The sequence below is a fragment of the Monodelphis domestica genome, chromosome 1 (genome assembly GCF_027887165.1).
Source record: "Monodelphis domestica isolate mMonDom1 chromosome 1, mMonDom1.pri, whole genome shotgun sequence".
NCBI lineage: Eukaryota > Metazoa > Chordata > Mammalia > Didelphimorphia > Didelphidae > Monodelphis > Monodelphis domestica.
Window position 1 is genome coordinate 195,479,067 of NC_077227.1, and position 11,451 is coordinate 195,490,517.

The 11,451-nt window shown below is 37.4% G+C and overlaps 1 long non-coding RNA gene across 2 annotated transcripts; it reads left to right on the forward strand.

Moving 5' to 3' along the window:
* The first annotated feature begins 222 nt into the window (after positions 1–222).
* Positions 223–2,715, forward strand: LOC103094650 (uncharacterized). 2 transcript variants are annotated; one of them, XR_460861.2, is made up of 3 exons: positions 223–440; positions 1,014–1,121; positions 2,623–2,715. It is a non-coding gene; the product is annotated as an uncharacterized LOC103094650 (long non-coding RNA). The 2 variants fall into 2 exon arrangements; XR_001627071.2 differs by lacking the exon at positions 223–440 and adding an exon at positions 453–582.
* Positions 2,716–11,451: the final 8,736 nt, after the last annotated feature.

Below are 11,451 nucleotides of genomic sequence, written 5' to 3' on the forward strand. Positions count from 1 at the left end.
ACTAATGACAAAGTTTAAATGCCCAAGGTCAGAGTGTAAACCGTTGTGATTTCCCTAAGTATTTTGAATGCTATGGGCCTTATGTAATCATTTTAATGTGAGGAGCAGGCCACGCTCTACTGCTCCTTGCATATACTGTAAAGGAGGGAAAGAAAAGACTTAAACCGAAATAGCTTAGCTTTAATTGAGCAAAGAGATTCACATGTGATCTGAACTTGTGGCTTTTCTAATTCCTATAGACAGCTTTGGTTGTTGTGAGATGATCCTAATTAAATTATGCAAGAGCAGTGAACTAGCTAAGCGTCTTCAGATCACCTGGTGAATTAACCCTTCGGGAGCATCTGCACTGGGGTTCCAGGTCCTCCGCAAAAGCCCACGTTTTTCATTGTTCTCAGTGGAGAATCATGGAATTCAGAAGTCGGCGTGGAGCCTTTCGGCCTGTAGGTGGCAGCATTGTCAGGTTTTGCAGCCGGCTAACCCTAGTTAGTGGATTTCTTTCTGATCTCTTTCACTGGGTTCCTTCTATCTCCCTTCTCGCTACCTTATCTGGCCCCAGCCAACATCATTACCCACTCATGTCAGGTAAAGCTTAAAAAGTAGAAGAAATGTCATAGCCAAAAAATTAGGCTTTATTCACTGTGGGCTGTGTTTCATTTTCTTTCTGATAGTGTGATACATTTGCAATTCTGACCCAAGATTCTGTTAACATGGGGGTGGGCTGGGGAAGGGGGTGTTCCTGGACTAGGTGGGTGTTAACCCATTGCAAGTCACAGGCTTCAGGGTGGACGCTTTACAAAGCACTGAGTGCTAGGAACCAGCTTGGCAGTGTGGGAATGGAATTAATTCAATTGCCACAGACCTGCTCTATTCATCTGGACAGAGTGAGAAAAGTCTATTGAATGCCTAATAAAGCAACTACCCCTTTTAAAAGAGAAGCCTATAGGGTGATGGCATTCAATTGCGGCCACTTTTTCTTCTTTATAAATCTTCATTGTATTTTGCTCCTTACAAAGGGTCATTTTGAGAGGTAGCTCAGTGTGGTGGATGGAAGATGACCTTGAAGTAAGGAAAACCTGGGTTCATCCTCCTGCCTCACCTCTTTACTAGTTGTGTGACCCTAGGTAAGTCTCTTAACGTTTTCTGTGTCTTAGTTGTCTCATCTGTAAAATGAGGAGGTTGAGAATCCTAGGTTCTTTTTTAGCTCTGAATCTATGATTCTCTTGTCTATTTAACCAGTTAAGTTGAATGGCCGATCACCGGTTCAGACAATTCAAAAGAAATGTTAAGTTTGGCAGCAACAGAACTGGGTTCAAATTCCTATTTTGGTGCTTTCTACCCAAATCACTTTAGGCAAGTCAGAACTCCCCTGCAGACCTCAGCTGCTTTATTTATAACACCAACTGGGTGGACTAGATGACTTCTGAAGTTTCTTCTAGGTCTGTGGAATAAAAAAGATAACTGAATCATAGAGAGCTGGAGGAGCCCTTATAATTCAGCTATTCCAAAATCCTTATTTTTTAGAAGAAACTAAAAGATTAAGTGATTTGCCTATTGTTGTACAACTAGGAAGTGTTTGAGGTAGGATGAGAATGAGACTTCAAATTCAATTCTCTTCCTCTTATGTTACAGTGACTCAAATTTTCTCTTTTTTGTTAAAATAGAAAATGTAAGCCTGAGAGAGGTAGTGTAATATTCTAGAGAACCAGCCTGGAAGTCAGGAAGTCAGGGGTTCAAGTTTTGCCCCACACACCTATTGCAGGTGAACAGGGTCAAGTTACAACTAAACCCTCTTTGTGCCCAGAAGGTGTAAATTAAAAAGAAGCTGCATACATAAGGAGGTTCTATGCTGATGATGTCAGGAGTCTGGTGTGAATGAGTGAATAAATAAGTAAACAGAAAAATAAGTGGCTGATATAAGGCATGATTTGAAAGGTCCCTTTCAATGAGATGAGGGAATGTGACCCCCCAAAAGTGTTAGGTGATCATGAATCTTTTATGTTTTATGAACTAATTACATGGGTTATGAGGTATAAAAAAAGGCCCACAGACTGATCTTGGAGTTTTTTCCCCCAGGTCTTGGTCACTTTATTGTTTAGTGCTATCAAGTCCTATTGAGTATCAACAATATTAAAACATGTCAAACGAGGGGTTCCTAAACTTCGGAGTCTTTTTTTTTAAGGCAATACTGACAGAGCCATTCACTGAAATTAGACTTGAGAAACTTCTAGGGGTGATAATGACTTGTTTCAGTTTTAGCTCGAGTTTACTTGCTGACGGAGCAGTGACTGCTGCATGAGGCCTCCTATGAGGTCTTCTGTTAACTGAACCCTGGGGGAAATAGATTCTGAAGTCCAGATTGACAAAATTGTTTAAGTATTATTGAAAATATAAACCAAAATTGTTTCCTCAATAAATATAATTAGCTGTATATAGTGCAGCTTCAAGAGCAAGCACTGATGTTGGGCCCAGCTCTTTAAATAAAATAGGACCTCTGTGGTCTCTGGAGGGAACACGCATAAAGCAAAGTAAATGATTTTCTGTCAACACTAAGTAGACAGGTGCTTACATTGAACAGCATTCTAATATGTCTCTGAATATTTATGTCTTCTTTTTCGAATGCAGTGCCCATGAATGTCACAGCTGTCAAACGTCTGTACACAAGAAGATAAAAAATGAAATTAATAAAAGGCAGATCAACATTTCGTTTGTTTGGAACACTTTCCCCCCCTGCTTCTTTTTTTGGGGGGCTCAACAGTGTTTTGGCACGTCTGCATTTTCTAAAAGGCCAAAGGAAATGCAAGCTGACTGGGTGCATTTTGGGACTGGCACTGAAGCCTGTCTTAGTATTTAAACACCAAAATAATCAATAGAATTAATGGCTGAGAGCACCAGGGTCTGAAGAGTTTCTGCTAGCTATTTCCGCTGTCCACGTGACTGGTTTGCTAGGGTGCCATGAACGAAATTCTGACAGGTTGTCACTGCCCCTGACCTGTAACTCAAGTTTGTGAGGTGAGAAGCTCTTAAATCTTTCTGTCTCTGAAACCCTCAGTTTCACTCAGCAAACTTAGTGCCAAGACCAGCCATTCATTTCGTGTCCTCCAAGTTTTAAGGTAGCTAACTTTTAACTGCAAAAGTGACCAAATCAAGTTGTGTTGAATCAAAGCCTTCCAGTGTGGAAAAGTTCATATAGTTTTTGAACACCACCAGTTGTCCTTAATGGTGATTGCAAAGACCATCAAAATACAAGGGCATTTATATGTAAGTATAAGTATATGTAAATAAGTATAAAATACATCTAAATACATTAGGATGAACTCAGCAGTCATTTTCTAGACATGCATTGGTTAAGAGCAAGTTTCAGCGTGTCTGGTTGTTATTAGTGCTAGTCAGTCCTCAAATGGTTTGGAAATAAAATGCAATGGAAATAAACATTTAGGATTCCACCCCAGAAATCGAGGCTATCGACCCCAGGTTGTCTGAATCTTTTAGACACAAATGTTAAGATCCGAATGATATTCTAGCACACTAAGTGATGCAAAAACTCTTCTGGATCACCTTTGAAGCAGATATCTCACCACTGGGCATATATCCCAGGGAGGTAAAAGGAACAATGTTCCATACATACCCAAAAAGCCGTTGCAAGACTTTTGGGGCAAGAAAGAACAAGAAACAATAGTGGGTACTCATTGATTAGCAAATGGCTGAATGAATTGTGGTCTATGGATATAATGAAATTTTATTAAACCATAAAGAATGATGAATATGAAGAAGGAAAAGAGAAATGTGAAGATATACATAAATTGATGTAGTGTAAAATAAATAGAACTAAGAAAGCTATAAAATGGCTACAAATAATATCAGTGAAAAGAACAATATAGGCATGATGTGTTGGTGATGGCTAATCTTGACTTCAGAAGAGAGGAGGAAATACTCTCCTTTTGTAGTATAGATTGGGAGGATGGATAGTGTTTATGGGAATGAGATGTTGAATATACTATGAGATACAATACATTTGAAAATACTTGAAATAAAAGCAAGAGATACCAATAAAGCTTTTTAAAAGCACAGAAAAAAATACTTGTTTCTGTGTCTAATATTTTCCTAGGAGATGCTTGATAGAATAAACATTCTTATTTTTTTAAAGGCTCAGTTGGCTCTGAATTGAAATTTGGTATCTGAATTTGGGGGAACTGGTTATTAACATATTAATAACTATGTATTGGAATCAATCAATAATTTTTAAAAAGATGAACTCTTGCCTTTATTCAAGTTTATTTCATAGAGTGGCTTCTATGGCTCCTCATTTGATTTAGAAAAGCTAGTGAAAAAGTTAGAGTTGCAGTTTTGGATGGAAATATTTCTTTATGTTTTTCTTTTAGGGGGAGAATTCATTCACTAAGTACTGAGGATATGGGAAAAAAAGTTTAAATAGGTTAGATTTAGAGTCCAGTAAATTAATGTGGTTTATTTTGCCAGATTGTAAACCTCAAAAAGTCAGGCACTGTGTCTTATCTAAACTGTATATCTTCCCCTAGGGCATAGAACAGTGCTCAACATACTATAGGTGCTAAATAAGTGTCTGTTATTCATTATGACTTTTGATATAGAAATAGCATGTGGTTTATATTCCTGCTATTAAAATTATGCCATTAATGTTCATCAGATAAAAAGTGACTCTAATCAGTCATTTAAGTTCTGGTCTATAAATTGGAAAGTATAGTGTTGTTGGGAGGACTAATAATAATTAAAATACTTTGCAACCATGAAATGTAATTATTAGTAATTGAATGTGCTTATTAAGATATCTTGTTTGTGCAAGTCACAGTGCTAGGCACTGAGGATAGAGAAATAATATAACTTAGAGTTTTATAATATTAAAATTTATAGCTTTAAGGTTTGCAAAATACATTTCCTTACAACAACATTGTTAGACCCTTGCCCTCAAGGAGCTTATAATCTGGTAATGGAAGGGAATAAGCATTTACTTATTTTAAAAAACCCTTCTTTCTCCACAACCAGAGAAAGAACTGTGGAACCAGAAATGCATTAGAAAAATATATGCTCAATCACGTAGAGCGACAGGGTTCTGATTAGCGTTTTGATGTTAAAGAATTGCTCTACTGCAAATCTGAACAATATGGAAATAGGTTTTGAATAATGATACATGTATAACCCAGTGCAACTGCCTGTCAGCTTCAGGGTGGGGGAGGAGAGAGTGAGGGGGGATTATGAATCATGTAACCATGGGAAAATATTCTAAATGAAAATTAAAAAATTAAAAAACCCTTCTGTCTTAGAATCTATACTGTGTATGGTTTCCAAGGCAGAAGAATGATAAGGGCTAGTTAACTGGGGTTAAGTGACTTGCCCAGGGCCACATAGTTAGGAAGTGTTTGAGGCCTATTTTGAACCCAGGACCTTCTGTTGCCAGATTTGGCTCTTTAACCACTGAGCAACCTCACCATCCCATGGAATAAGCATTTATTAATTTTCATAACAACTTTATAAAATAGGTATTATTATTATTATCATCCTCATTTTATAGTTGAGGAAACTAAGTTATCATCCTCATTTTACAGTTGAGGAAACTAAGACAAACAGAGGTTAAGTGACTCACCCAGGATCACATTGACAATAAGAATTGGAGGTAGAATTTGAATTTAGGAGGTCTTCCTGATCCCAGCATCACTGGTATACCCACTGCTTTACAAGCTGCCTTCATTGAGAGGTATCAATAGCTATGACACAAATCAAGAAATTATAAATATATGAGATATCCTCAGCTGGAAAATGCTATAGATTTCATGGAGGTGGTTATGCCTGAGACAGATGGCTTTTAAAGAAGAAAAACATTTATACAATTGGAGATCCCATAAACGGTGCATTCTAGGGCTAGAGAATTCTATGAAGTAAAGGCAGACAGATGGGAGAGAGCAGTATGAGCCCCACCTGTCCATCATTAAAGGGTTGTGTGTGTATTATCTTCCACTGTATACACTCGATGCTCAGAGAGTATGCAGCCATTACTAGCAGCTCAGCACTCTAAAGTTCAAATTTCAGATTGTTTCCATCTGTTTCTAATCAGGTAACTAGATGATCAGCAGGAGAAAATATAGGATCAGAATGCATGCAACCTTTGCTGATACAAACACAATATTAGACAAATACACACACAAAAATTTTGGGGTTAATAAATACGCGTGAGCTATAGAAGATTAGAAGACTCACTGAGGCTATAAAACGTTCTTTTCTATTTTGTGAGCTGCAGTAAAAACAAAGTTTATTGAACTGATGGTTTGAAGCATTTGGGATCAACAGAGGAATGAAAGTATGTGAAAGCAGACAGGAGGAATGGTGACTAGGACAAATGACGAGGACTGTAACAGAAGAAAAAAATTAAGCAGAAAGTTAATGAGAAGATTATTTCATTCCTTTGCCATTTAGTGTAGGGGAGAGAGAAAAAACTGACTTTGGAGCCAAGAAAATCTGAGTTCAAGTCTCAAATCAGATATATAATAGTGCTACTATTATTAATAATTACTAGCATTTATATAGCATTTCACGGTTTAGGAAGTTCTCTACAAATATTTTTTTTAAACACTTACCTTCCATCTTAGAATCAATACTGTGTATTGGTTCTAACACAGAAGAGTGGTAAAGGCTAGGCAATGAGGGTTATGTGACTTGCTCAGGGTTATACAACTAGGAAGTATCTGAGGTCAGATTTGAACCCAGGACCTCTTGTCTCTGGGCCTGTCTCTCAATCAAATGAGCCACCTAGCTGCCCCCTGCTCTACAAATAGTGATATATCTTCACAACAATCTTGGGAGACATGTATTATTAGGTTTGTTGATGTTCAGACATTTCAATTATGTCCAACTCTTTGTAACCCCATTGGGTGTTTTCTTGGCAAAGATACTGGAGGGATTTACCATATCCTTTTCCAGCTCATTTTACAGATGAGGAAACTGAGGCAGAGTTAAGAGACTTGTCCAGGTTCACAGAGCAAGTAAGTATCTAAGACTGAATTTGAACTCAGGAATATTAGTCTTTTTGACCGCAGGTCCAGTACTCTATCCACTGCACCATCTAGCTGCCTAGGAAGGTAGCTATTATTATTTCCATTTTACAAATGAGGAAATTAGGTCAAAAGAAGAGACATCTAGTTCCACACAATTACTGAATGTCTGAGGCAGGATTTGAACTCAGGTATTCCTGACTCCAGGACTAGACACACATACTGGCTACAGTACCCTGGGAGAGTCACCATTTCTCAGACCTCTTTAAGTCTATAAAGTGCAGTTCTTTAATGCTGAGGAAGTTGCTTAATGAAATTCCCTCTATCAATAAACCTGCAGGCATAGTTCCCTTCCCTTATAAAACTTTACTTGTGACTCAAAATAAAAAAAGAGAAACCCATAAAAAATGAAAAAGGTTTCTGAACCCACACAAACATTAATGGGAAGCAATTACATAGGAGAAAACTAGAAAGAACATCAATTGATTTACATTCATAGAAAGTGGGGGAAAATGACATTTCTGAGATGTGTATATTTTAAGGCTGTCCTGTTTCAGTGCATCCAACAGTCACCAAAGCAAGGTATCATTTTTTTTAACACCTTTGAGCATGAAATGCTCAATTTTTGAGCAGGAAAGGAAAAAAAAAGCAGTGATTAAAGAGGATATTTATCATTTCAAAAGTGCATGTTGTCTAATATCTAACTGTAATTTTTTAATGTATTAAATATTTCCTATTCTGAAACAGATTATCTATTTCTTTGACGAATGAATGAATGACAAAACATTAATTGCTTACTATGTTACTAGAGGGCAGCTGGGTGGCATGGTGGATAGAGCACTGAGCTTGGAATCAGGAAGATACATTTTCCAAAGTTTAAATACATCCCTAGGCACTAGCTAGCAGTATGACCCTGGACAAGTCACTCAACCCTATTTGTCTCGATTTCTTCATCAATAAAATGAGCTGGAGAAGGAAATGACAAATCCCTCTAGTATCTTTGCCAAGAAAACTCCAAAATGGGATCATGAAGAGTCAAACACAACTATAACAACTGAATAACAAGTTCCTGGAATTGTGCATGTTTAGAGATTTGGGGGCAAAAGAAATAGAAGAAAACAGGACATCTTGCCTCTGGGATTTACATTCTAATATGGGAAGGCCACACATAAATAAAACTAGAAAGGGAGATAGAACATGTTTAGAAATGGTAGCAAAGGTGGGTATCTAATGATGACAGTGAATTCAGAACCAGACCTAGAGATGAGAGGTCCCAGGTTCAAATCTAAACTCAGATATTCCCTAGCTATATGACTGTGGGCAAGTCAATAGACCCATTGTTTAGCCCTTACCATTCTTCTGCCTTGGAACCAATCTATAGAATTGATTTTAAGATGGGAAGGTAAGGGTTAAGAAAGAAATAAAGACAGAAAGACAGACAGAAAGGAAGGAAGGAAGGAAGGAAGAAAGAAAGAAAGAAAGAAAGAAAGAAAGAGAGAGAAAGAGAGAGAAAGAAAAAGAAAGAAAGAAAGAGAGAAAGAAAGAAAGAAAGAAAGAAAGAAAGAAAGAAAGAAAGAAAGAAAGAAAGAAAGAAAAAGAAAGTGGCCAGGAAGCAATGTGGAATGCTTCTTTGAAGGATAAAGCAAAAAGCTTGCCCATCAAAGCCAAGGCTGCTTCTAAGGTCAGAGTCCTTAGAGTTCTGGGTCTAGAAGGTGGTGAGGAAGATAAAAAAATATAGCTAGAGGGCAAGAAGGATGATCTAGAAAAAAACATTGAACTTGTGGAAAGCCACGGTAAACCAAGCTCCCCACCACTCATTCTGTAAATTGACTAGGTGTATTTCTCTAGGATTTATTACAGAAGCTGACTGCAGATTTGTGTAGACCATGCTGGATAACTAAACTCATAGCTCCGAGGCCTAACTGAGTTTGATGGATGATAGCACTGCTGCATCAACCAAATGATTCTGACAAGAATGAGAATTTGACTTGATGTAAATCTTCTTTGTTTTAAATAAAAACACAACATTTAGCTATTGAGAGGGACAGCAAAGATCTTAGACCACTCACAGGGCTGGAGATGGGAGATGACAATGGAATAGGACAGACAAGACAGGACTGAGAGATCTGTAAACAGGGAAGGGAGGTGAGCCACAGACAAAGGGCTACAGTTAATTGTTTTCCAAGTGAGCCTTTTGGTGTCACTGAGGGTTTTAGTAGTAATACTGACTTCAGAAAGGAAAGATGATATTCAGGCAAGGTTCTTTAACCTGTATTTTTGGGGAGAGAAGGCAAGGGGATGTTGATTCTTGAAAATTAATTAAATTAAATTAAAAGATTAATATGTCTAAGTAGACAGAATATATATATATATATATTCTAGATTACATATATATTTTATATATATATATATTCTAGATACAATTTGTAATCATTTTCTTTTCCCACCAACTTTATTTTTTTTGCTAAATACATGTAAAAACAAATTTCTACCTAAGTTTTATGAATTTATATGATCCAAATTGTCTCCTTTCCTTGTTCTCTCCCACCTCCCAGAGCTGGCAAATAATTCAATCTGGGTCATACATGTATTATCATGCAAAACATAGTTCCACATTTAATAATCATTTTCTGTCATTTTCTGATCCATGTTTTCTCCTATCTCCACCCCAGACAGTAGGTAATATGACATAGGTTATTATACATGTACTATCATGCACTACATACTTCCATGTTCATCATATTGTGTAAGAAGATACATATTGTGTATACCAGAAAGAAAAAAAAACTGATGAAAGAAATAAAGTGATAAATGGTATGCTTTGATCTGTATTCAGACTCCTCAGTTGCTTCTATGGCTGTGAGAAGACTTTTTTGTGGAACTTCCCCTTGGGTGAGATTTAGGACTCTATCTTATTGAGCTAAATTATTTTAGTCCAAATGGGAGAGCTCCTTTACACTGTATTTTCTGTGACTTACTCCCCTATGCCTACCTTCTCAGGTTTTGGTTTTGTCACTAGTGTGGAAAAATGGGTTTCTTAGCTAAATGTTTTGGGATTTGGTGGGAAAGTGGTCAAGCCCTGGATACAAAGTTTATGGTCCTGCTTCCTCCCCTTCTAATGAATAGCAATAAGAAGTTAAATTGAACCTGAAAATCCTGTCTCCTAGACTAACAATATTTAAAGAAACAGATATAATTTCCTGCTTCTCCTCCTGGCAGGACTTAAAGAAGGGAGGGGAGAGAAAAGGTTGGAGCTGTCTATTCTGTTTCTCTTTGAGCCACACAATAATACCCCCATACTATGTGTGGGGGGACAACCCTCACAAATGAGGCTTTACCGTATTTATTCCTTTCTCTTTGTTCCCGCTTAAACTAAATCATTTAGGACTGACAGCCCACCTTGGGTTTAATACATAGTCCCTCTGCTGTTCCAGTACTGGTGTTCTCTAAGTTGAATTGACCCATTTTTGTGATTACTTTGTAAAATGAAATAAACAGTAATTATCCTTTTTCTTTTTGACTCAATGGCCAAGTATAAAAACAGAACTTTCTAGGGTATTGTGTAATAAGAATTTCCCAGACTCTAACAGATAGGCTCCTTATAATGACCACTAATAGACTTAAAGATAATGACTATGTCAGCCCTCAGGTTTCTCCTTCAAATGGTCTTAAGTCCTTTGATAATTTTTCAGGGACTTTATTTTCCATATATTCTCTCTCTCTCTCTCTCTCTCTCTCTCTCTCTCTCTCTCTCTCTCTCTCTCTCTCTCTCTCTCTCTCTCTCTCTCTCTGTCTGTCTCTGTTTCTGTCTCTGTCTGTCTGTCTCTGTCTGTCTCTGTCTCTCACTCTCTCTCTCTTTCTCTCTCTCTCTGTCTGTTTCTGTCTCTGTCTGTCTGTCTGTCTGTCTGTCTCTCTCCTCTCCTTTCCCTGCCTCTCTTTATTTCCCTATTTCTTTTTCTCCCACTCTCTCCTCCTGCCACAGTTCTCCTAACCCAAGTTCTCGGAATCATTCTTAAATTGTGGGTCCTCTAACTGGATACATAGCTTTTATAAGGATTTTCTATATAAAATAAAGGCTATATTTTACATATGATATATGAAGTATATATATATGATATATATAAAGTATCCCAAAACTTGGTATAGTTTTAAATTGCTATTAAAACTTAAAACTTGACTAATATTTTTGAATACTTTGTAAAAAGACATGCATATATAAGCACACAACACAATATCGATACATTCCTCTCTCTCTCTCTTCTCTCTGGCTCCCTTTCACTCTCTCCTGTACTATAGACTGACATTTGACAATTTATGATCTTAAAAGAGTTGCCCAGGGAGGGCTGATAAATTAACTGGTCTGCTAATGGTCAGGCAGCTAATTTGCATAGGAGGCAAGACTTGAACCCAGGTTCTTCCTAAATCCAAGGCT